The sequence below is a fragment of the Anastrepha obliqua genome, chromosome 1, assembly GCF_027943255.1.
Source record: "Anastrepha obliqua isolate idAnaObli1 chromosome 1, idAnaObli1_1.0, whole genome shotgun sequence".
Classification (NCBI taxonomy): Eukaryota; Metazoa; Arthropoda; class Insecta; order Diptera; family Tephritidae; genus Anastrepha; species Anastrepha obliqua.
This window is the reverse complement of record NC_072892.1, coordinates 3,478,452-3,506,346: the sequence shown is the minus strand read 5'-3', so window position 1 is coordinate 3,506,346 and position 27,895 is coordinate 3,478,452. Positions and strand designations below refer to the sequence as shown.

General features: G+C 36.6%; 1 protein-coding gene across 1 annotated transcript in view; it reads right to left on the bottom strand.

The window, feature by feature from the left end:
- Positions 1 to 27,895, bottom strand: part of LOC129253175 (histone-lysine N-methyltransferase, H3 lysine-79 specific) — a 209,703-nt gene that overhangs the window by 90,068 nt on the left and 91,740 nt on the right. The window contains exon 3 of the mRNA XM_054891448.1: positions 21,241 to 21,366. The gene's annotated coding sequence lies outside the window, so the exon portion shown is untranslated. The remainder of the gene's footprint in view (positions 1 to 21,240; positions 21,367 to 27,895) is intronic.

The following is a 27,895-nucleotide window of genomic DNA, read 5'->3' as shown; positions in this document are numbered from 1 at the left end:
GCTTACTACTACTTTTTCCCATCTTTCTGGCAATTCACGGATTCCCTTTGTGAAAAATTCGGTCGGTTTTGCCGCAATCCACGAATCGATCCATTTTTTGACTTCATCGTAATTACGGAAGTGCTGGTCAGCCAGGCCATGTTGCATCGATCGGAAGAGATAGTAATCGGATGGCGCAAGGTCTGGACTATACAGCGGGTGGGGTAGGACATCCCATTTGAGCGTTTCTAAGTATGTTTTGACCACTTGTGCAACATGTGGCCGAGCATTGTCATGTTGCAAAATAACTTTGTCGTGTCTATCGGCGTATTGCGGCCGTTTTTCTCGCAGTGCTCGGCTCAAACGCATCAATTGTCGTCGGTAGACATCCCCCGTAATCGTTTCATTCGGTTTCAGTAGCTCATAATACACAACACCCAGCTGGTCCCACCAGATACACAGCATAACCTTCAGGCCATGAATATTCTGCGCCGACGTCGATGTTGAAGCATGCCCAGGGTATCCATACGTTGCCCGACGTTTTGGATTCCGGATCTTGATCGAGCAATTCCTCCAATTCGGTATCCATGAACTTTGGCGGCGCACCCTCGCGTTCTTCGTCTTCCAAGCCAAAATCACCACTTTTAAAGCGTGCAAACCACTTCTGGCACGTTCGCTCAGCTAGAGCATGCTCACCATAAACTTCCACCAAGATACGATGACTTTCGGCTGCTTTTTTCTTCATATTAAAAAATTCCCCGCAAAAACACATTATTTGGCACGAAATTCGACATTTTCAAGTGTGGTAAAAATATTGTTGTTTACGCTTCAAATAAAAAACTTATACTGACGTTTGTGCCTTACGACAGTAGCTCTCCAATGAATGTTTGGAAATGTGGATCGATGGAATAATAATCAAGTTACGCCATCTGTTGTAAAACCGCACGAACTTATCGATAGACCTATTAATAACAGCAATGATGTTGACTGCTGGAAAAAATCCACTACAAGGTGGCAAAATTAATCTTTCCTTTTCCTTTTGTAATAACTTTTTTATTAAATTAAGAACAATTGAGTGATGGAAACCTTTAATTGGAATTTTTCGCGCTAGTCTGTTGGTAAATGTCCAATTCTCAAATGTCAAATATAATTGGCACATGCCGCCATTTGCAAAAATTATAAATATTCAGATCGGGTGATTAATTTTGCGCCACCTTGATATGTACATATATATAATATGTAAAATAATATAATTTTTAGAGGTCAATGAATTGTAATTCGAAATGGCGATATTTTTTTGGAAAAGCCATTACTTTTGCCGAGAATGTAAACTTTCAAGGTTGCTGATTGCGAAACTAAATTCAGATTTTGAAAACTCGTAATGGTGGTAAAAATTCCAAACTTAATTGAACTGGATTCCCGAATATGAAATCATATGATCTTAGTTTCTGAGACCTTCTAGAAAAATATTCTTTTTTTTGTTTTTTTTTTTTCAAAACACAAAACAGTTCGTGGCATTTGATCCTGACACATGGCCGGGAGCGTCATGGCAACCCAGCTGGTGGGTTCAAGCAAGAATTACAATGACACTGAGTTATCAGCTTGGTTAAAAATTCGTAATCTGAAAACGCAGAGCTTAATCTTTTATTCTCCGATTCATTTTATGAACCAGTTCGAAAGAATGATTTACTCACGTCTAAATGGGTGTCAATAATAGGAGGTCAGCTCGCAAAGAGGGGAAATTATAGGGTGTCCGGTGACAGAATTAGGAATTAAAGGCTAAATTAAAAAAAGAATTATTAATGATAAACTATTACAAAAAAGACTAGTTCGGATTTGTTTTTTTGGTTTTTTTAAATTATTCCTTCTAAATGTTGACCGTAACGTCGAATACTCTCGTAGAATCTGGCCTCCGTCGTGTCACTCGCTGAATATTTTACTCTCGAATTATATTTTCTTCGGAAACGATATTTTTCTTTACTGCTCAGATGGACCCTGAGTTTGTTTCATAGACTTTAATTTTGAGGTATCTCCACAGAAAAAAGTCCATAGGGGTTATATTGGACGAACTGGGTGGCCAGGATATGTCAACGAAACGACTTATCAGCTTGTTAGGGAACAAATCCCGCAGTATTAGCATTGAATTACCTTTAGAGGTGCTCGATTGGCATCCTACAGATACTGTTGGACCACAACTGTAAGAACTTGAATAAATCTATCCCTTTTTTACCAGTGTAACTCTGGTACTTAAAAGAAAAAAGTTTAGAAGCACCTAACTCAACCTAACAGCTAAATAATTATTGTGCCATAAAACACTTAATTTTTCAATAAAAAGTTTAATTAGAAGGTTTTCAAGAATTTCGACCAACCCAAAGAGAAATTTTAATACCAGATATTTCGCTGATATTGGATGTCAATTTTCATCAGTCAGCTTTCAATACGAAAAACAAAAACGCATTCAAACTTATTTTTCTGGTTTCAAAAGTCGTATTTTTCACGAATTCATCTCATTCCCCCAACTGCTATGAATGCAAAAAATAAAAATAAATTGAGCTCGTACACGTGCGACTATTCGGCACCCCTCCCATGCAGCCTGAAATTGATGACACAAATACGTGATAACTTTTCAACCCTCAAAGGAGAGGGTGAAAAAATGTAAAAATACAAGAAAATCCGCGAATGCCTTAAAACATATCTATCCAAAGCCTGTAAAAAAGAAAACAAAAACAAAACAAAAGCAATTAGAGCAACCCTACAGACTGAGCAAGAAAATGAGAAATAGACAGTGCACTTGTTTCCTGCTGGGATTTTCAACATTTTCCATTTCAAATTACAAATTCAACATTTCATTTCAGCGACTTTTTTATGGATTTCTTTTTTTCTTACTTTTCTTTTTTGATTTGTTTAATATTTTTGCCACAACGAGTTTCGTCCTTGTGCTAAAAAAGGCATAAAAGCCTCCTACTTATATGAAAAGCGCTTGTTACAAGCGAAAATGAGTAAAGGCAGCAGAAGAAACATTTCAAAATAACAAGGGAAAAGTGGGCACCAATCTTGAAAGCTAAAAAATCGATAAAGCAATTAATGCGAGAGCAACGCCAACGCAGCACAAACTGCAGCTGGTAGCAACGTCAACATCAGCGCAACCATAACAACATCTCATCCCACCACCCAAATCATCACCGTACTCTAGCAGCAAGCGCGCCACCCCAAACAAGGCGAAAACCCAACAAACCTGCATACAAGTGCTTGTTAGAGAGAGAGAGGAAGATGGAGAAGGCAGTAGGCAACAGACAAATACCTCATACTACGCTCTGGAATGAACCCTTGCTCAACCGACCGACCGACCGACCGTTCGACCGTACAGTCAATTTGTCAGTCATTCAGCCAGTTCGCCAGTCTGCCATCCAGCCAGCGAGTAGCCCAATTCGCCCTGAAACCACTGCAGTCAGCAATATCGCTCGCTTTTAGTATATTTTCTTTCCCCTTTTCAGCCCGTACTCTCACTGCTACTGCTCGTTACACTGGGCGGTGTCGACCCAATGCACAGTACAAGCTGCTAGCAATTTATTGTACTGGAAATTATGCTGTCATGCAGCTCAGCACAGTTTTTGCTCACAGATACAATACGACTAGGAGCAGGTGGTGGCGGGTGGGGTGAAATACATACTTACAGGCATACATGATGTGTGTATATTGTGCAGTACAATTTAAGCAATCAATGATTTGACTTTAACTTCAGGGTGAAGAATTTTTCGGCAATTTCGGTAGAAATTGGCTAATTCTTTAATTAGATTTTTCCAAAAAACTGCATTAGTGAAATTCAATTGGTTAAATTATTAATATTATGCTTAAAGGGACTAATAAGGACGCTTTTATTATTGATATATTGTATTATTTGATGAATGTTCAGTAACGAACTTGCGATTTCAATCGCCTCGACTTCATTTGAAGTTTTTAAAGTACTTCTGAAAAACTTTATCTGACTTTAACTCATGATCTGGCTGATTGGAATGACCCAGAGACCTATACATTATGTCAAGAACGCACTGTGAGCTTTTCCGACTACTTCCGGCCCGGCATTAGATGCTCTGGTGAGTCTACCACCACTTGGTGTTTTCATCCAAGGAGAGGCCTTGAAGGCCTTCTGCAGGCTGAAAGATAATGGGAATTGGTACGGCACCTGTCCGGCATTGAACAACAGAGAAAGCATGAACTCCGGTCCAACGATAATCTCCGTGCCCCTTGAGTCCATGCCATCAGGAGTGGTATTTGATACAGTGTGAGCGCGGCAAACACTGTTTTCGCATTTTCACGGATGGCTCCCGGACCGAGCACGGTCGGGCTCTGGTGTTTACGTGGAATCCAGCAGGACAAAACTATACTTTGCTCTTGGATTTACGCATCTGCGTTTCAAGCGGAGGTGTATGCTATTCAAGAAGCAATGAACTTTATTGTGGAAAACAGGTGGAGAGGCAGATCTGTATTTGTCTGCAGCGACAGAAAAGCTGCGCTCCAACCACTTCAACGGTAGTTGAGTCCTGTAAATCCAGGCTGAACTATATCGGTAGACATAATATCCTGATGCTAACATGGGTTTCGGGACACGTGGCTATCGCAGGTAACGAGATCTCTGACTCTTTACCTACGATGAGCTCTGAGGCCAAATTCTTGGGAGGGCGTTCTGCCACTCCCTTCTGCAGAACTCGTTAGCAAACGGGTTACTTTAACATACACAAGCGGGCTTGGCAGGCCAAGAGATGCTGCAGATGGACAGAACTGATGTTACCTGTCATGTCCGACGGACTGTCGCAGATCCTGTGATTAAGCAGAAGGAGCTTTAGACAAATGTTTGGATTCATTACGGGCCACTTTCGATGGCCAAACCCATGGAAAAGGTAGGCATCTTAGACAGTGCACTCTGCTCAGCATCTGAAGAGGAGGATGAGACGGCGGTCCACATTCTGTGCATCTGCCCCGCCTTCGCTAAAACCAAGCTTGAGGTCTTTGCAACTGATGTGTTAAGAAGCGACAACCTTGGCTCCTTAGCACCACAAAATCTACTCAGATTTCTTCAGAGGTTGGGGAGATTTAAAGAAAATTAAAAAGGGAACCCAGGTGCAGTACAATGGACTTAATGTTGTCTGAGTGTTGTAGACAGGTTTGTCCCGACAACAAAGAAAAAATATCAAGAATGACTATTGACATAGAAAATAAATTTGATTTTTCGACTTCAATAGCAAAAACTATTTTCCCTTGACTTCTTTTTTGCACTGATTCATAGTTATTCACTGCATTAAAAGGAAATTAATAAAAAAAGCTGAAAATTTTTAGGAAAAACAACAACTAAAGCAACAAAAACAAACAAAACAGTACTTCGACACTGTCAATAAACTGTTTTTACATTTTGCAATTTCTTTCGAATGTGTTGGGCGATTAACTTCGATTTACCGTTATCTATGCTTTGCAATGATCACTTTGATGCTTTCGTTTTACAATTCAGTGAAAAATTTTTGTTTTATTCAAATTTAAATACTGAGTTTTCAAATGACTGGCAAAAGATTATCCTTTGATATTACGTAATTATTATACCTATTATAATCACCACTTGGGTAAAGTGTTGAGGAATTGTTTAAAATGTTTTCGATAACACGTAAGACAGTTTATAATATTAAAAATCGAGCGGAAAAAGACGGTAGATTAGAGCGAAAGCGTGCAGGTGATTGTAAAACTAAAATTACTGGACGTGCAGGACGCTCGATGTTCCGAAAATTGGATCAAACCCGAGAATTTCCTTGAGAACACTTGCAAAGGAGCTTAACGAGGAGTTTGGCAATAAAGCAGTACGTCAAGCCGTAGTGTATAACAAATATTCATCGAGATCAGCCCGTCTGTATTTTGCATTGAACCACATTTCCGAACCAGAAGTTTAATGGAACGATGTTATGTTTTCCAACGAAACAACGATGGACCGACTAGAGTATGGCGCCTTTGACAGGAAAAATTTACAACCACAACACAAACTGATTCAATTTCTAGGGCTATTCATTTGAGAGCTTTTGAAGAATAGAAATGAAAAAATAAACCATTTTCAAAACCAAAGTTTAGGAAGCCCATTTTCGCAGTCGGTAGGAAGGAATAAACTGAGAATAAACAGAAGAATCACTGCATTCATAAATTTCAACAAATACAGAGGATTCAACTGACAGCTGTAAATCAACCGAACTCCTTAATAAATGAAGCAGAAGCATTCACTACAATCAACGGTATAAAAAATAAATAAAAGTGAGAACGGAAGTTATTCACAATAAATTTAAAGACATTAATTAATTTACAAAATTTTACGTACAAGCTACTTAAATAGATTTTCGAGCGAGTAAAGGTAAAAATAATGAAAAAGCCAAGCAACATTTCGCAATTGGCTGAAAGCTGCAATCGCATCGGGTATGAGCTTGCAGATAGAGCAGAATTTGAAGTTGCTTTGGAAAAGGAAAAATGAAAATGAAAACCGGAAAATCAGTGGTGCACAAAGTCACGTACAAAACCAAAACAAGAGAAAAACTGTCTACAGCCAGCATTCAAGAGGCGAGGAAAAAAACGGGATTGCTAGCAGCCGAATTGGAAGTTATGAGCGAAAAATCCAAAGATTACCACAGCAAGTTACAAATATGAATATGTATGTGTGTATGTATATCGGTATAATACAAACTACGTTCAATCCTTGCGTAGTAATGTGCAGCGGATAGCACGAAGAAACAACTACCAAAACAAAACATGTGGAAAACAAGATGAGGAAATAAAACAAAAACAAAAAAAACATTCTTTACAGCTGCAGATACAGATACAGTGAGGTACATAAAAATGATGGCAGTTAGACCAGTTTACGTTTGGATGACAACAGTGGTCCGCGGGAATAAGGTAAAACGGAACAGTTAAATTGATTAAATTTATACCAAAAATCTTGCGTTGGGTTTCCTGTAAAAAAAATGTAGAGTTAAGTCTGAATAAACAAAAAATACCAAATATGACAAAATAAAACTTCCAGGCCTATGAAAAGAGCGCAGATTGAAAATGAGTGTAAAGTCAGCAGTTTTTGAATAAGAAAACTGCGCCTTTTCAAATGAGAAAAATGTGAGTTTTTGACGCTCGAGGAAGATTGCTGTCAGGGAGATGTGATTAGCACAACTGCAGTAGGCGAAAGGAACAAACTTGTCGAAGCGCGAAGTCATGAAGTTTCAGCGTTTAAGCGAAACAGTCAATTTATTCAATTTATACAAAAAATCGTGCGTTTCGTTTTCTGTAAAAAAACAGAAGGTCTGAATAAACCAACCAAACTACGTTTAATTTTGGAAGATTTAAGTTGGGTATATGGGTTTTCTTAATGAATAGCATCGATTTAGGCCACTTTAAACTCTGTAAAAGCGTTTAAATCAGAGGAATAAAATGAAAATAAAGAGGAATAAAATTCCTCTACATTTGAAGAATTTGTTTCCATTTTTTGTTTGTTTTCTAATTTTATTTCACTGTTAAGACGCGCTGCTAATTGTAAAAAAAGCTTTGTATCGAATTTTATGTATTTAAAATTCAAGCTCATGCCCGAAAAAAAAAATAAATAAATAATTGGCGCGTACACTTCTGTTAGGTGTTTGGCCGAGCTCCTCCTCCTATTTGTGGTGTGCGTCTTGATGTTGTTCCACAAATGTACCACATGTTTATGAGGAGCTTTTTCATGGCAGAAATACACTCGGAGGTTTGCCATTGCCTGCCGAGGGCGACCGCTATTAGGGAAATGTTTTTTTTTATTAATTTTGCTTTCACCGACATTCGAACCAACGATCTCTCTGTGAATTCCGAATGGTAATCACGCACCAACCCATTCGGCTACGGCGGCCGCCCGAAAGCTTGAACGATAAAAGCGCCCAAAATCGTGATTTTTAAGTGTCTGAATTCTTTTGCCCGCCGCTGTATGTACTCCTGCATGCATACCAACACTCACACACACATAGTTAAGTATATGTATGCATGTATGTCGTGTGTTAGCGAGAATTTCCAAAACAGCAATGCCAGCAAAAATAGTGCACAAGAAAAATATTAATAACAATAACAACAACAACACAACGGATAAACACACGTACAAAAGCAAACTTGCAGTCAACAACATTTTATGCTTGAAAAAGAAGTGCAGACAGCTCGGCAAGCAAGTCAAGTCAGTCGAATAGATCGACAGACGATAGATACAAAAACAAAAACAAGTACGGTAGTAGAGGCGAGCGATTATGGTGGCAGTAACAACGACAGCACCAGACAAACAAACAAACGACTTGTGCGTGCAGAGGGTGGTGGGTGCGAGGCAGACGAAAGTGTGGAAACACACAATGGGAAACACATACACACACATATAAAAGTGTGTATACATAATGGCACTCGCTGCCGTTATAGCGCGTGCTGCGCTACAGACACACCCACCATAACGAGACGCTGGCGGCAAATTACAGAAAAAAAACCAAAACAACAAAAACAACGTGCAACATTTGGCTGCAGGTCGCGAAGTGTGGCAACAGTGTCGTGGCAAAAGCGATGTTGCCACATTTCGAGCAGAACGTACAGCAGGCGGGTGGCACGGGCGGTAGTCAATAGCCAACAACAGCAGCAGCTCCACCAGCGGCAACGCTAATACTAACACAATAAATTGCTATTTGGAGAAGCAATCGGTATTTGTGGGAGGAATGACGAAAGTGCAGTGAGAGACGGAATGCAATGAATAAAACAGAAATCTTCTTCCTGGTATTTCGTTGGAAGAACAGACAGAATAGAGGCAAACGCACCATCGCACACATTAAATAAACAACAACTATTGTACGTGGAATGGTGCAGCGTAGCAACAACAATGCATGGCGACGAGCTAACGTTTATCCCTGGATAGAGCACCAAGGCGACTGTGAACTCAACGACTAACTGACTGAAATGGCGGTGCGGCTGTGTGACTGTCGGAATGGCTGGTCGACTGCTCGGCTGTTTGGTTAAGTGCTTTCGTTGAAAGTGTGGAAAACTTTTGTGGAGCCATGAAGTAGGTAATTTATACAGAAACAAAAAAACAAAAACAAACAATGCAACCATGATGATGAAGAATGTAAGTAAGTGAATAGCCAGAAAACAGGTAGGATGAAGAAAAAGGATACAAGCGCATACATAAATACCCACATGCGGAAGGAGTATGGTGTGGAGGCCCCAAAGAATAGTTTCAAATAACAAGTTATGTACGGAAGATCAAAATAAATGCGTCTGTGTATGTTAGCACATAAAATAAAATGGAGGAAAAAAGCGAGTAAATGAGTAAAGCGCATAAATATTGTTAAATGCCCGTACCAGGAGCACTCCTATACAATGAACGGTCACAAGAAATGTGCAAATAGATGAGCGTGAAAAAGGATGTTGGCTGGAAAAATCCGGAGCTAAGGCTATTGAATGCCAACGGCTTCAAGCGTTCACCTCAACCGCCATTCTTACCATGTTACTTACTCTCAAATGTAAGCAAGAAGAGAACAATTTCCGTGTTTGCCAGCAACTTAAGGCGCGTCTAACGCTGCTTAAAGCATGAAAAGATTAGAGGCGGAAAGTGCACGAAATTAAAGGGCGCACAAAAAGAAAAACAAAAAATACAACAAAAAAAAAAAAAATATTTATATACTGATGCGAGCGGTAAAACAAATACAGTGGACATTTTATAGTTACAAAGCTACAGTATGTCAATTAATTGTTTGCAACATGATAAAAGCTTCTTAAATATATTTTAATAACTTTATTTTACCAACTTAAATAACATTTTCGAAATTTTAAATACACATTATTTTAGTAACTTTTATTTTTAACATATTTATGGCAGCAAAACTCAAAACTTCAGGACAATAAGTAAAAAAACACATAAAAATCTGTAAAAAGGTTCATTCTGTGCTGTCAATTAATTGTTTACATTTTCAAATATTATGTGACTTTTGTGAGGAAAATAAAGGTGTGTGATTTTAATATTTAGTGTGACGGCCTTCAGCTTCCATTACAAAATGCAGACGACGGGGCATGGAATGTATAAGGTTCTTCAGGTCGTAAGTCTCTGGTATTTTCTGCCATTCAACCTGAATTGCGTTGATGAGAGCGGTTTTATTAGATGGGCCGTGTTTGCTCACTTTCTTCTTTAAGTAGGCCCACAAATTCTCTATTGGGTACAAGTCGGGACTCTGGGCTGGAGTATCAATGACTTTACTGCAATTATAAAGTAGCCAGGTCCTGCAAAGCAACGACTTGTGTTTAGGGTCGTTATGCTGGTATAACTTGTATTTTAGTTTATTAGGGTTTTCTGGGTCAACAAATCCAAACTTCATCGCGCTTCTTGTCAACTCATTTTTGAGAATGTCAAGGTAATACTGCTTTGCCATTATATCATTAAAAATTCGCAGCTCACCCACACCATTCGACGAGATGCAACCCCATACCATCACTGAAAGTTTGCCAAATTTTACTGTGGGTATTATATTTTTTTGTTGCAGAGCTGTGCTTGGCTTTCTCCAAACTTTATTGGGTCCATCATGACTATACAGCATAATTTTTGTCTCGTCACAAAAAATTACGTCATCCCAATATTCCAATGGCTTGTCTATATGGGCAACAGAAAAACTAAGCCGCTTTTCTATATTAACTGCGGACAGTAATGGTTTTTTTCTGGCTATTTGCGAAGAATATTTGTGCAGTCTTAAAACATTCCGGACAGTCTCATGACTTACAGTTTTTCCACAGTCATTTTTTATATCAGAAGCCAACTGCCTCAGACTCGTTTGAGGAGATTCGCTGATCTTTTTTAAAATTTTTGAGTGATCTCGTCTAGAGAGCTTTGGTGGTCTGCCTCCTGAGTGCTTTAATTCAAGCCTGTTTTCTTTTTCTGCGCGTTCAATAATATTATAAATAGTTCTGAGCTTAATTGAAAACATTTCCGCCAACTCTTTAGCCGACTTCCCCTTATAATAGTTAAAATAAACTTAGTTAGTCACAATTTCATTAATTCGTTTGCCCGGCATTGCTTAACTGATTAAAATGTTCACTTTTTAAAAGCATAAGTCATTCTAAATGTGTGCTAACAATGAACGACTACGACACGCGTTTATTTGCGTTCAAAATAAAAGTACCGTTAGCTAGCTTCAGTTTAATTTCAAGTTGTGTTTGCATTTTGCAAAGAATTAATTGACAACGCAATATTTGCCGAATTGTAATGCTGCTTGTTTATTTTACTGTTATATTTTGGTTTTTGTATATGTTGTACGTAAAACGGGTAACGAATATTGCCTTTATTAATATTGTAAAAAAATTGTCTAAGAAAAGACATTTTAGATGATAAAGCGTAAGCCTAAATATGAGCTTATAGAATTTTTTTCATTTTGCAAACAATTTATTGACATACTGTATGTATGCCTGACCACCTCTTGCCTACGATTGCTCAACCATTCACTTTTATGATTAAGATCGCAACGAAATTGTCTGGAATTGAGAAATGGGAAAATTACATTATCGGCATCTATTATTTACAAAAGGTTATGTGGCAGCTAAAAGTGAGATATTCAGTGTAGTTTGCAAGGAATATTAGAGCATGTTCCATCACAAAACAAGCAAGAAGGCAAGCAAAAAAAACCAAAAAAAAAAGTTCAGTAAAGTGCGTGCTTGAAATTAAAGCGGAAGTGGTTGTAGAGAATATGTATATCGTAAGTAGTGAAAGAATAATGCTCTGAAGTCAACCGTAGAAGGAGAGAAGGAGAAATATTTTGATAATCTAAGCTTGCTAACGAGAGGTGAGGAGGAGTCGAGTTTGTTGCGAGAGCAAATTTTGCAGTTAAGAAATTACAGGGTCTCCGTAAACCAATGATTGTTTTCTATTCTGAAATCATATTGTAATAAGTGATAATTATGCAAAAATAATATCTCCTTAGAAATAGGCAAGCCAGTACGAAATCGAAAGTCGACTCAAAATTAATCTTAGCAAATCTTTAGAGCTTCGAGGGTGAGTCGATAAATGTATTATATATATATATAATTGGCGGGTACATCCTTTTTGGGTGTTTGACCGAGCTCCTCCTCCTATTTGTTGTGTGCATGTTGATGTTGTTCCACAAATGGAGGGACCTACAGTTTCAAACCGACTCCGAACGGCAGATATTTTTTATGAGGAGCTTTTTCATGGCAGAAATACACTCGGAGGTTTGCCATTGCCTGCCGAGGGCGACCGCTATTAGAAAAATGTTTTTCTTAATTTTGTTGTTTCACCGAGATTCGAACCTACGTTCTCTCTCTGAATTCCGAATGGTACTCACACACAAACGCATTCGGCTCCGGCGGCCGCCGTAACGCATGCAATTAATAGAAATAAGTGCATATCTTATTTTTATCATAGACTATAATACATTGTTTCATATACAAGCCGCCAAAAGTTTGAGCCATATTGATGGCCCCATTCTGTTATTGTAATTATGTGCACAAAATAAATTTTAGCTTTTTGTGGAAATGGAAGAAGAATTTCGTCTAGTCATCAAAGACTTTCATATAAAATAGGAAACCCCGAAAGAAGTTAAAGGGACCACATTTCAACAAATTTATTTTTCATATAATTGGCAAGTGAGTAGCTGAAGAATATTAGCAAATAGTTTTCAAGCGAAGAAGGATTTTTTTGGTACAGGTTTGAGGCGGTTCGCCATTTTTCCTATTTCTTTTTTTTCCCAATAGTCGTGCATTTAACTAAAAAAGATAAAATAATAAAGCAACGAAAACAAAAACCCAAATATAGAAAATGGAATAACATAGAATAAAACAAATAAAAATAAATAAACAACAAAAAGATGAAAATGTAAATAAAAAAGAAATCAACACAAAAAAATTAAAAACTTAAAACAAAACATAAATAAAAAGTAAAACAAAAATATAACACGAAAATAATGCAAAAAACAACAAGTAAAATAAAAATTAAAACAAAAAAAATTTTAATAAATAAAATAAAACATAAATAAAAAAATTAAACAAAAATAACACAAAAACATAAAAAATAAGAATAAACAAAAAAAAAATAAAAATTAAAAAACAAAGCAATAAAAATTATAATAAAAACATAACAAAAAATCAAATAAAAAAAACAAAACCTAAAACAGGCGGCAATTCGCATTTTTTGGTTAAAACTTTTGTAAATTTTCAAATTTTCACTACTTTCAGCTAAAGGTTAGTTCAACTTAAACTAACATAATAAATGTATGTCTGGCTTTCATAACAAAAATTGTGTTATGCCGATTGCATGGCCATCAAAAACTTTAATGTTGTTGTAGTAACAGCATAAGCACTTCCCCATAAGTTTAGGAAACACCACTACTGAAGTAGCAATTCTTATCCGAATTCAGATGCGGGTCGTTAACGCCGTTCTATTACGGTGCAACACGAGCGCTATCGAGGCATGCTGACTGAACTTTTGCTTTCAAAAATTAATCAGCTAAACATCGACGACATTTGGTTCCAGCAACACGGTGCAACTTGCCATAGATTTATTGCAATACTCAAGCCACCAATGACGTCATATGACCAGATTTATTAGAAAAAGTAGTTAAAAATTGGACTCATCGAATGGACCAAAAAAATGAAAAAAAAACTTACAAGTAGCAACAATTATTGGGCAATTAATTAATTTAATTTTAAGAGGATTTCCCCAGCTGTTAATAGAATTAAAATTCTACCCACGTGACACAGCCGGATGAGCGTAATTTTTAGTCTTAGCTAAAAATAATAAAACTTTAAGAACTTTTGCATCATCCGTTTAAAATCAAGCTGTAAATTCGGAATAGTAATGAAAGCGTTTAATGACGAAAGGCTGTCGCAAAACGGCATACAATCAACGCCTCGTTAGGCTTGGCTGTGACACAAAGCAGTGAGACCTCAACAAAAACTAAAAATTAAATTAAAAAAAAGAGAGCGTAAGGGTAGAAGGATGAAATCGGCTACTAAGCAGGAACATATAATCATAGGCGCGTGTTGGGAACGTGTGTTGAAACACATTTCAGTATCACTCAACGTGTTTTCGAAGGTAGCAAAAGCAAACCACCATCAACAGTTTCGCGCTAAATTTAATTAATATTGTACGTGCATACTATATATATACATAATAATCTACAGCCATGGACAGAGAAATAGCACACTTCTAATTTTAAAATGTTTATTACTGTAATGTTTTTATACAAAGGTGTAGATTAATTATTTGGTAATGTGTTGTTAGTCATATCAATACTCTCTTGGCGTACACTAAGAAAATAGTTAAGCATGGTGGAGGAAGTGTTATGGCTTGGGGTACGTTTTCGTGGCATGGCGTTGGTCCATTGGTGCGAATTATTGGCAAAATGGACAAACATATTTATTTAGATATTCTTAAAAGTACAATGGAGCCATTTGCTTTTGAAAATATGCCTGTAAATTGGATATTCATGCAAGATAATGATCCTAAACAATCATCAAAGGTGGTGAAAGAGTGGTTCAATAAAGAACGTGTAGAAGTTTTGAGTTGGCCGGCTCAAAGCCCCGATCTTAATCCTATAGAAAACCTTTGGAATGATGTAAAGGTTAAGATCGGGGGAAAAATTTTCAAAAATGCCGATGAATTATGGGAAGGAATCAAAAAAGAGTGGAATTCGATACCGGTGAGCAGATGCAGCACATTAGTGGAGAGTAGGTCCCGAAGATGTGATGCAACTATAAAAAGTTGTAGCCAATCAACTAAATATTGAGGTAACTTATGAATCTGATGCGATTCTATAAATTTTAAATTAAAATTTCAATATAATTATAGCGTGTGCTATTTCGGTGTCCATCTGATATAGAGGCATTGCAACAACATTGATTAGAAAGGAATAAGCGGACGGACAAACATTTGTTTTTTAAAATTAAATTTTATTTTATAAATAATATGATTGTTTTTGCAAAGAATAAAATGTTATTTATATGTTCTATAATGAAGAAAATGAAGTTAGAGGTGAAGTTAGTCTTGTGTGCTATTTCTCTGTCCATGGCTGTAGATATACTATACATACATACAAATGTATAATAAGGAAAGTAACCAATGTGAATTTGAAAATTGAAAAATAAGGAACTTGGAAAAGGAAAAATCCAAAAGGACACTTGCATTGCACTGCACATATATAACTCCATATGTACGAGGGGACTAACAAAAGTTCGCAAGTCGATGGTATTTCTTATTTTTTTGAAAAAATTTTAAATGTCATTAGTTTTATTATAGTCTTACGATTTTTTATTTAAAATTTCAGAAAAATCGGTTAGAATAGAGACGAGAAAACGTGAAATAATTGATGGAATGTCAGTAGCGACGCAGCAGGAAATTCGTAACTCAATACTTTAAGGCTTTCGACGTCAAGTCAAGCCTGTGGAAATTTTCAATTAGTTTCAAATTGCATACAAAACGGACAATCCATCTCTTAAGACAATTTGTGATCTCGGTTACCTTCACCAGAGAAAAAATTGTTGCTACTATTCCGCGGGATTCTTCTCAGACAGCAACTGCCAAATGGTATCCTGAAAATTGATAGTTTTTCAAAATTTACTTTGCGGTTCATGCTGAACTCAAGAGTTGCAAAAACGCGATTTTGAGAACTGTTTTCAACAGTGGATTTAGAGAAATTAATGGTGATTATGTGGGGATGATAAAAATAATGAAGATTAAAAATAAATGTGTCCTTTTTTCGATTCAATTTACCGAGCTTTTGCTAGTCCCCTCGTATATATTCCGCAAAGTAGAAGGGTGTGTGCACCACTGCTCACCGAAGCGAAAGTGGAGGCAACTGGTGTATAGCATTATATCACCGATTCATATATAATTGCACGTGTTGTTTTATTTTTTAGTTTTTTTTTTTTCAATAACAAAAAATTTATTCTTCATGGAATTCTCCATTTCATTACATTGCGAGTGGAAAAAAACGCCCCGCTTCATTGTCAAAGGATTAGCGCGCACCAACATACAAACACACACACAGCCTGTTATCCTTATTCGCATTCACTAAAGCTTTATTCAATACACCGAGAAAACATCCCTCACGCCGCTCCGGTAATGCCATTATTCCTACATTTCCTTTATAAACACCCGTACGTATATAATATTTATTATATTTTATTGTTATTTGTTATTCTCGCATGATTGGCATCCCAACGGGTGATTCAATTGAGGGTTAGGGTTAAGAATCCAATAGCCAAGCAGCAGGTTGTTTTTTGTTGTTCGTTGGTTGCTTTATTGATGGGCAAACGAGTAGAGAAATGTGCAAAACAATTGTTAAGGAGAGAATTCAATTGAAAATAAAGCAAAAATGTTTTGCGCAAGTAATGGATGGTAACGAAAAACGATATTAAGGGCACAAACAAAGGAGCTTAAGGAACAATGTCACGACACAAGGCATTGATGAAGGGCAAGGCAATGAAGGTATTGAAGTGAGCAAGAAAAACGCACAAAAATTTGAAGCGATAGATTTTCGTTTACCAGCTTCAGCCTTATATTCCCCGGTAAGCGTTGATTTTAGTACAGATTATTGAGTTGGTGAATGTATACATATACATACATACATGACCTAGAAAGTATTTTATACAAGTGCATCATATCCCAAGCTAAACAGTTTTCCGTAACAAAATTCCTGCCAATAAAAAAAGCACGGCCAAAGTGAGGCATTCACTTGCTGATACGTCTATCATTTTAAAGACATCGCCGGCAATCTGTCTCAGCACAGAAACCCATCCATTTCAGAGGCGAGCGCAGGTAAGGTAACCTTCTGCGAGCAACCTCGAGTCAACCCTACCCACCCTACCCAACCAGTTTATTTAATTGCCTGCGAAAGCCGTTTTCCAATGCAGGCGTTGGGAACGAGAATGTCGATTGTTGGAAAATGCAGTCGGTCACATAACCACTGAAAATGTAAGCGGAAATCATCAGTGGTTTCGCGGAAAGAATTCTTCGTACGAAAAAGTGAGACCTGGACGCACGCATACAAGCATAGGGGCCTTGTAATGAGGAGGATGGAACGCCTCTCTGAAGTAATGCGAAAGCGGTTTCAGGGTCCCAAACGAGGGGGAGATTTTGGTCTCCGGACATACATAGCATTGCCGCAACGGCGGTTTTGATGACGCATTAAGCATTTTAGAATTTTAGACCCTCTCATCTAAGCCAGCTAAGTCCAAGTCTAGTATTTACTCCATTTTGAATATATCCACTAATTTATTAGCGTCCTAGAAGGAGGTCAGCTAAGACTATAAAATGTAGAATAACGAACGCCACTTCCTGCAAAATAGTCAGCGACCACGATTTCTGAAATCCCATAGTGCCAGCCAAGGCCAGATAACCAAAACAGCATTAGAGCGTTTCGCCTTACCAGAAACTAAAGAATATCGTAGCACTCCTCTGGTTTCGTTATGAGCCCGACTTTCACCAGCGGGAAAAATGAATTCGAAGTGGCTGATCTAAGGTAAAACAAAATAGTAACTCGCAATAAACGGAAAAGTCGCAACATTTCGGAATACAAGCCTCTCTAGACAGTTACAGCATTAAAGTTGTGAAAGAAACTAGGAACCGCTTTAAACATCACCAATAATATCAGTTTTGACACCAAGTGAAAAATAACTATGCTAACAGGGGCTTGTTTTTGTTTTTGTTGATTCATAAGTATTTCCCAGACAAGTACGGGAAATGCTGCTGGAGTGACAATCCTTGGACGGATATAAATCCGGGTAATTCCGGTAGCGTAGAACCACATGCAGTGGGACCGCTAATAGGAGCTAGTTTAGTTTCAGTAGGTATTTGATAAGAAATGTACAAGTATTAAAAGGCTTATTGGGCTTAACTCAAACCGACAAAAGGAGGTACCACCCCATAACAAGAAGAAGGAGAAACCAAAATATTCGATCCGAGCTGGTTTCATATCATTTTTCAATAATCTTTGGTATTTTGATCTCCAAAAGTCTTTCAGAATCCTTAATTACTTTAGTACTCGTATATTTCAAACTGAAATATACTATATGCCGCAACAAAAGCAGCTAAATTAGCTTTGGAATTAACTCCTCTTAATACTCGGACAAACATTTTCATTGATAGCCAAGTAGCTATTAAAGCAATTATGGCTCCTTGCACTAATTCGGAATGTGTTCAACAGAGTAGATCCAAAATGGATGAATTCTGCGGAAATGGGCAGGTCATTATTTACTGGATACCAGGATATATTTTAATTTCATGTTTATTACTAATTACTAGAAAAAAAACAAAAAAAAAAATAAATTACAACAACAAAAGTTGTAAGACAAAAACAGAATTTAGTGCATATTTTACGCGTCAAAATAAAGTGTACAGAGATATATATATTTTACAAAAATGATATCGATTCAGTATTTTGTTGATTTCCCTTTTGCTTTGATAATGGAAGACAGTTTTCGGGGCATCGGCTCAATTAGTTTTTTTTGTCACGTCACTCTTCCTTTATAGCGAGTTTCAGCATATCCATATTGGTGATTGTCCTTTTCCGGATTTGGTGGTCTGAATGCTCCCACAAATGTTCAATAGGGTTTAAGTTCGGTGAATGTGGAGGATGATCCAATGTCTTAGGAGTACGATAAAGCAGACATTCTTTTACTATTTTTGCTGTGTGCTTGGGATCATTATCTTGTTGAAAGATCCAAGATCCCTGCAAGTCTAATTTCTGCACACTGGTTAGTAAAATTTTGTAAAGTATTCAGATAATCTGTTTTGTTCATGGTACTTTCAATAAAAACCAAATTACCAACTCCGCTTGCCGCCATACATCCCCACACCATCACCGAACCCCCACCGTGCTTAACTGAGGTAATCAAATTTTGGTCGGCATACTCTTTATTTTTAGTTCTCCAGACTTTAACCGGTTTTTTCTGCCCAAGTACCTCGAACTTACTTTCATCGGTAAACGGGACATTATTCCAGAAAGAAACATCCCGTAACCCATTTGCGTGCAACGCTCGACGTATTGTACTGGCACTTACGCTAGTATCTGATGCAGTTGCAACTTCTTGTGATATTTTGACCGCACTTCAGTCTCATTTAAAATTTTTGAACGGCCTGCACCTGGGCGATTTTCTACTTTGCTTAACTTTTTGTATTTGTCAACTATTTTTTTCACAGTATTATGGCTTCTGTTGACAATAGAGCCAATTTCACGAAAGGTTTTGCCTTCATTGCGAAGCTTTAGTACCAGTTCTCTAACATCAGACGAAGTTTGTTTACCCAGTATTAAAAAAAAATATATAATAGAATTTAATTTACTGTAGAAAAAACTTTTCACTCTGCCGATCGCAACCAATTAAAATGCAATATGAAAAAAGTTTCAATGCTTCGAAAAAGGAAGTAAACAACCAAATGTAACGGTATTTTTTACGGTACAACATTGCTAAAATGCTACTGATGTACGCTGTACACTTTATTTTGACGCGTAAAATATGCACTAAATTTTGTTTTTGTCTTACAACTTTTGTTGTTTTCTAGTAATTAGTAGAGAATCAAATACTAATTTAAAAAACATGAAATTAAAATATATTTTTCTGTTCTAAAAGACTGAAATAAAATCCATATTATAACAAAATGCTTTGTACACTTTATTTTGACGCTCACAGTATACCCATCACTCTCCTTTCTGATAACGGAGCTAAATGAGCTAGGAAACTCAATCGATATGGTAACACTCAACCTCGTACAAAACTGCCGGGACAAAATGGGATTATTCCAGAGCGATGCGTGTAACGCATGCAACGAATCGAATGCTAGGGATACTTTGGAGTACCTACTTCGCCACTGTCCTGCTCTCTGTAGGGCTCGACAAATGTGCCTAGGATCAACATAAGGCTGAACGGCTTGTAAAAACTCGCGAGGACTTCTCAGGTACGACGAGTCTTTCGAAAAATCGTAGTTGAAAAATTGGCCTTCTAGGTGACGCCGAACTCGAGACATTTCGAAAAACTGTATTTATTTTAATTCAAATTCAAACTGTGTCCTAAAAAAAACTGTGGTGTCCATTTGTATGCAACCATTGCCTAGACTCGGAACTATTAACAATTACCAAACAGACTGAAAAAATATTTAAATCGATTTGTTGCCAAGTTAGAACAGCAGTAAATTTTGATAAATGTCATTTTGAAAAGAAAAAACGTATTTAAAGTTAAAAATATTATTTGCTTCTATATGGAACATTATTAATTTATTATAAAAGTAGTGATAATGAATGACGAAAAATATAAAAAAAATATATTTTTTTAAAGTATCACACTAGTTGTACTCCTTAAACGCATAAATACATATTTTATTACAAAAAAACACACACACATTATCATTCATTGAAGTCAATGAGCGAAGAAAACTCGGCAACAGTAATTCGATTGACCGATTAATGACACTCGCTTGGTTGCCTATTTTCGTCAGTGCGATAATTTATTACATTTCACTTTTAAATGATTTCTTTCACAATTAAATCAAGTTTTGAATAAAAGAGCGAAAAAGAAAATATGTGAAAAAAATGCAAGTAAAATATTCAGGAATATGAGTCAAAAATTAAAAAATGCACAAATTAAAAAAAAAATCAATTAAACCAAGAGATAACTAACTGAAAATACCAAGATTTTTTAAATTGTTTAGAGAGAGTGAGAACTGCACAAAAAGGAGAAAAAACTAGCTTATAAAATGTAATAAAAGAAAAAATCAAATAATACGCACAAAAAACGCTCAGTAAATTAATAACAAAGGTCACTGAACATTACCGCACAGCAAACCAGTTTCAGGCATGCACATATACACGCACACATACACATCGCACATACATCCATCCATACATATGTAGTTCCCATCATCATTAAAAATTCACTCACCAGACTACCCGTGCACACACAAGACATAAGAAAAAATACATAAAAAGAAACAAAAACATGTAAAAATAACAGAAAAAGTATAAGATCTCAGAGCTAAACAAGTTTTGATTAACACATCACTAAAAATTCAGCACTGTGGTTTAAAGAAAACAGTTGCCGATGTATAGAGGGAAATGAAGCAATGAGCAAGCAAAAACGAAAAATTTAGAAGAAAAAAACTTTAGTCAAAAAAAAAAAAACAGAAAAAAAATATACTTAGCTACTACACACCATTCGTTTTATATACAATTTTCGTATTCATAAAAATGTGCATGTGTTACATACCTAAAAATAAATTCGAAAACTGCAGCATGATCAATTAAGGGAACTTTTGTATGTAAACGAGTGCACAAAGACGGTACAACATAACGGCGAAATACGCGAGCCGAGCACGGAAAGTGTTCGAAGCACCTGCAAAGAAAAGAGAGATCCATAAATGTGTATGTTCAAAAAAGTAAGCGAGATAAATGAATTTGAATGAAGTGTTCATAGTTCAATAAGAGATAAAGATATTTGAGTAGCAATAAGCGATAATAATACAGATATTGAAAGCGCCACAAAGTGAGATTTGTTTACGATGCTGAAAACATGATTGAAAAGTTTTGCTTGTTTTGAAATGAAAGTTTAAATAGCTTCTTTATATTTTGGCGGGAGGAAATTTGGCAACAGTGTATTACAAAGACTTATTGAAAATACGACTTCCTTTTGTTTTTACACATTTTTTGAATGGGGATTTATAATCTCTTTACTGACATCCCGCATTCTTTGAATGGGGATGCACACTCTGTTTACTAACATGTGTTTGGTGGCTGAACGTCATAATCCAAAAAAAAAAAAAAAAACCAAAATTAAAAAAAAAAATGTTGAAAAAGCTCGGCTTTTATGCGAGCAGCCTGTGCAGGAATAACTGGCGCTATTATCGTGTCCAGCAGAGGTACTTAAAGTAATGCTAATGAATACCGCCTTCAGAATAAAAGAATGCGGTTTTTGGAATGCTTGGATGTTTGGTCATTGTGCAGTCTGTGATCTAGTGCATAGTGGTCTAGACAGCCAAAGGCTTACCAGCAACTCATCAGATTTTACTACCACTGCCCTAGACTTTAGAATAGAGTTTAGGGTAAAATTCCCTACGCGAAAGGAATGAGATTTGATTTCTGTGATCAAAGATAATAAAACTGCACTGACGAATCCAAGATGGATTGCGGCGTCGGCGCCGGTATATGTTCGGAAGTCTTCGAAACTTCCAAGTCCTTTCGCCTGGGGAAAGAGAAGCAGAAGTTCTCGGCATAAGAGAAACTTGCAGGATTATTAGAAACCATCCACAACAACTATCGGAAGTGTATATTTTTTCAGCTTTAAAGTCACCTATCACCAATTCACAAATCATAAGGCAATGCGAAGAAGAATGTCTTGTGTATTTAGAGCAGTGACTTTCTCACCTTTCAGAGGTACAAATCAGAAAGAAAAATGTAATGCCTCTTAGTGATTTCATCGTTGTTAAGAAAGACGTATTTACTCTAAAGAAATCTACTGATTCATCACACTAAAAGTTGACAAAGAAGATGAACAACTTTTATGAAACTTCGCTGGATCCACCGACTATTATATACTATAAATATATGAATGAAAGTTCGTGCAAATCCCGTAGATTGCACTACTGGCACGTATAGAGATTACGTTTAGTTAGTAGCATCTCTTGGAAGAACACACACCAAGTTTCAGCCAGATCGGTCTATTTCTTTATGTTTGGGATTCGTTTGAATGGAGGAAGTCGAGTGAAAGAAAGTCCTCTTCCATCAAGACAACCCACCGGCTCACGCCTCAGCAGTTGTGGTCGCAAAATAAGGTTCCAACTCGTTTCACATCCCCCTGTCCTCCAGACTATTATTTGTTCTCCAATTGGAAGAAACAACTGGCGGGGAAAAGATTGTACTCAAACGAGGAGATTGCAGAAATGAGTGGCTATTTTTCAGACTTGGTCGAATCCTATTATTCGGAAGAGAGAAGGTTTTTTCCAAACAATTAAGCAATTTTGGTTTTTTCACCCATTTATAAATTTATAAATAAATAAATAAATAAATATGTAATATAATAGGCGCTAACCCCTTTCGTTGGGAGTTTAGCCGAGCGCCTTCTCTTATTTGTGGTGTGTGGTCTTGATGTATTTCCACAAATGGAGGGACCTATATTACAATTTTATGTCACCTCCGAAGGGCAGATGATTTGGTTTTTGTGAGGAGTTTTTTCATGGCAAAAAGGCATAAATACACTCGGAGAATTGCCATTATCTGCCCAAGACGACTTTTCTAGCATTTGGTGTTTCATGCCATGCTTTCGAGCTCGGGCTCTACCGAATGGTAGTTACGCACAAACCCATTTGGCCACCACGACCGCCTAATCCACTAACAGGCCATGAAAAATTGAAATCAATGACAACATATAAATTTTCTTTTATTTGTTTTGTTTATTATAGATTATATTCTCATCATAGCATAGCTGATCATACTTTCCCAAATTTTACTACCAAAACGAAGGATTTTCTATAAGATTATCTGGATACTAATTTTTTAGAAAGTTGCATTCATATATTCTTTCACATATTGATGAAGTGCTGATAATTACTATTGGCGTAAGTCAACATACGCTACTTGAAAAGGCTTTGAAGTTCGTCATTCGTTCGTTGGACATCGACAAGCTAAACTCCGACTATGCAATGATAAGCAAGTGCAAAGCGAACTAATGCTTATAACAGTACCTTCGGATGAGTAATGTATAAATGAGCAACGCATGCCGCTATTCCACTTTTTTCTACTACCAAAAAACTTCACTTAAATTCCTCTGCAAGGAAGGTGGATGAACATACAGTAGGCACCTGACACTTGCCTGCCTAGCTATGATGCAAACCGAACAACCAACCAGCAATAGAATATACTCATGTACGACGAATATTGCTTAGGCTACAAATGTTCGGAACGTAGCGGTCAAACATGTTAAGCAGCCTTTGGAAGACAACGCACACAAAACTAAAATGAAATAAAAAAAAGAAGAAAAAAACGATATGCTGATGGAAAATTAAGAAAAATAAACTTGTTTTACCAATTTCTCAACGCTAAGCCACAATAAAAGTGGACTTAGAAGAGAAGTGCGCGGCTAAAATTTCTAAGCTGCAAAGAGGCAGACGAATCACCTGTTTGGCTGCCTTTGAAGACGAGGGGTTTAGGTGAAGAAGAAAAATAATGCTAGCATACACATGAATACAACATGAAAATTTTCATATATTGAAGCTTGAAGAGATGCTGCGCCATCAAGAAGCACTATTGTCGACTACATTAAATACATACATATGTACATATACATACACATGGTAGAAAAAGTCTGCGTTCACCCACTGTTATAAAGTATTAAAATAATTTAACGTGTTTATCTTAAAACTCTCAGTTATTTCTTTTCACTTATTTCAAAGAAAATTATTCGTAGAGGGTATGAACAAAATTTTTTGGAGTTTGAGCTGCGTCGTGTTCAGATAACGGGATTGTAGTACAGTTACTTAAATAGGCTGAGCAGAAAAAGTGTGCGTTCATTTCGAATAGTGACGATTATTTGCATGGCAATTACGTTAAATTTAATTTTAAATCATTCATGTAGTTGACGCGGTTAAGAACAAATCTAAAGAGGGAAAAATTGATATTAGAAATACATGTTTTGTTACTATGGACCAACGGCGAAAAGAAGTAGATATTGGTGAAAGGAAAATCATTGTAAGTTTGTGGCAAAATAGTAAGAGCTATCGGGAAATCGCGAAAATTGTTGGGAGGCAATACTCCTCGGTCCAAAGAGTGATAAACAACTTCAAGCAAACGAATTGTTTGGAGTCTAAGCCTCGTTCTGGGCGTCCAAAAAAACTAACGGAAAGAGAAGAACGCTACATAACTATTCTTGTGAAGTGTAATCCACGACTAACAGCAAGCCAAATTTCAAAAGACATAGAAGTAAAATACCAAAAGAAAGTACATCCAGATACAGTAAGAAAAATTCTAAAAAGAATCGGATTTCACGGCAGAGTGGCCCGAAAAAAACCCTTCATATCGCGAGTAAATCGATTTAAGCGGATGGCTTTCGCCAAGGAATACGTAAACAAGGCACCTGAGTTTTGGAATAGTGTGATTTTTTCAGATGAGAGCAAGTTTTGCATTTTCGGGATAAAAGGTCGTAAAATTATTTGGAGGAAAAACGGAACGGCACTTGGAAAGCAAAATCTGGTACCTACGGTAAAGCATGGGGGAGGAGGTGACATGATATGGGGTGTATGGCTAGTTCGGGCGTTGGAAATATACAGTTTATTGAGTCGATAATGAACAGACATGATTATCCCGATATTTTAAAAACGAATTGGAGAGAAAGTGCAATCAAACTGGGGCTCGGTGAAAGATTTGTTTTCCAACAGGACAACGACACGAAACACACAGCAGATATTGTTAGGTTGTGGTTGTTGTATAATGTTCCAAAACAACTTCGCACACCCCCACAATCACCTGACCTTAACCCCATTGAGCACTTATGGGACTTTTTAGAAAAAAAAAATACGAGAGCATACAATAAATGCTTAAGAACGCGCTTTAAGAGGAATGGGAAGCCATAAGTCCAGAAATAACAGCCAAACTAGTTGGATCAATGAAAAGACACTTTCTAGAAGTCATAAAAAGGCGTGGATATCCAACTAGCTATTCATTTTAAAACATTTCTATGATCTTAAGCCTTTTATTTTATTATTATTGAAGTGAACGCAAACTTTTTCCGTTTAGTTTGAATGGCCTTTTTAACTTTATGTGATCTCATTTTAAATTTGATTTTGTTATTGGTAGCGAAATATGTGTGATAGTTACGTTTAAGTGAACTGAATAAAACTCATTAAAAAAAATTTCTGAAATATTTATTGTTTTGAACTTTTTCTAATGCAAAGAATATTTGCATAGGTGAACGCAGACTTTTTCTACTATGTGTACATACATATATGGTAAAGTAACAAAGTTGAAGCGATCAGCTAAAGATGAGAGAACAATATTAGCTGTTGGGAAAACCAGTTTGCTTCTGGCAACTCAACGCAAAGCGGATCGCATACAAAACATTAGATGCTGTATTAACGCACGAGTGAACTCAAATATGCGCGACATACATATGTACATATACACAAAATCTATAAATTCAATACAAATGGATATTGAGGAGAGGGAGTGAATGAAACTGTGTTTATGAAAAGTACCTTACCAAAACTTTGTCTAAAAGAACGGCAATGTTCAAGCATACGCCTAGCCGCAGGCGATCCGGATTAACAACCTATGCAGCAACTTATATGTATGTACACTCGACAGTACAAGTTAGCAGCCCCTTGTTCTTCCAAATTGGCCTCAAGAAAGTGTCATTCAATGTAACATTTTCAACCCCTTAAACGACAATTTTTTTTCAGTCAGCACTGCTCTGGCAGACGATTTAATTATCTTAGTGTTAAGAGGACTTCTTGAAATAGAAACTTACGTTTTTGTTGCTCAAATAATTTGTTATTATTAAAAATTTCGTGAATTTCTTCTTAGAGCATTCACAACAATATTCCATCAGTGGGCACATAATATGAAGATTATATCGGCATTTCTCCAATGTCGAATACGACATTCGTACGCAAAGTGAAAAAAAAACATATACCAAAACATTATTTTATTTTGACAAAAGGCGAAAGCTATAGCACTTGATTAGCACTATGATTGGTGCTAAGGTTGATTTTGGGAAATTGTTCGTTTTCAAGATAATTACAAAAAAAAACAAGCCATTCGCATGCGACAAAAACAGAAGTCGCTTTCAAAGCAAAAAAATCAAACACTTTTTTCAGCGAAACCTGAAGAAATATATTAATGCGACTAATTTTTAAATGTTATGCATTGATGTATCTTAATAATGCTTTTTATTTTATTCAAAAATGTTAAGTAGTTTATTTTTTATTTAATTTTAATCACTGTCGCACGCGACATGTCGCATGCGACATTTTGTTCCATCATACTTTTTATGTTTCTTTTTTTACTTTTTATGTAATTAGACATGCAAAAGATGATTATAAATGATTTTTAATATATTCAATAATTATAAACTTAACAAAATATCTTCAATAAAGAAAAACAAAAATAAGTATATTAATCTTATATACTATGTAAAAACAAAGAACGGAAACTAACTTAACTGAGAATAGTATTACTAATGTCAAATAAAGTTCTTTTAATGGAATATGCAGTCCAGCTGCTTCTAACTGTTGGCCATCGCACCAAAACGAATGCAACTGGGATATACAATACCTGGAATATTTTTCACTTCCTTCCATTTTTCGTCCAACTTATAACAAACAACTCATATGATTCAGACACCGTCATTAACATAAAGCGCTTAGCTACTAATTTGCCTTCAATTATAATGGTGTCTTTCTTTCCCGAAGCTTGCAAACTAATATTATCATTCTGATAAAAAGCATTGATGGCATTAATTAGGCTTTCTGGCACGGTTCTGCTGGATTGGTTAACGTTTTTCTTTTCTTCAAACTGCTTATATTTTTTTTACCAGGACTTCAAGAACTTTTAGCCTTCTGTGCATGTCTTTTGGCATCGCTTTCTCCACTTTTTTAACAGCTTTCGCCAAGGTTTGTCTACATTCGTAAGATGCGTTTTGGCTTTGACGTGCATATGACATTCCATTTTCTAAGAGTTTTTGGCGCCTCTCTAGTTGTCGTGTATATATGTATATATCTTCTTTGCCTTCAGCCAGTGCTCTCCACGTCTGTCTAGCTTTCTGCATTCTTTCCTTGTTTCTTAATTTATAGTTTTGTATATTTGTTTCATCATCCTTTAACCTTTCTCTCCACCGTTTACAGTTCGCCTTATTTTTCTCGCCGCCGTTTTTACTC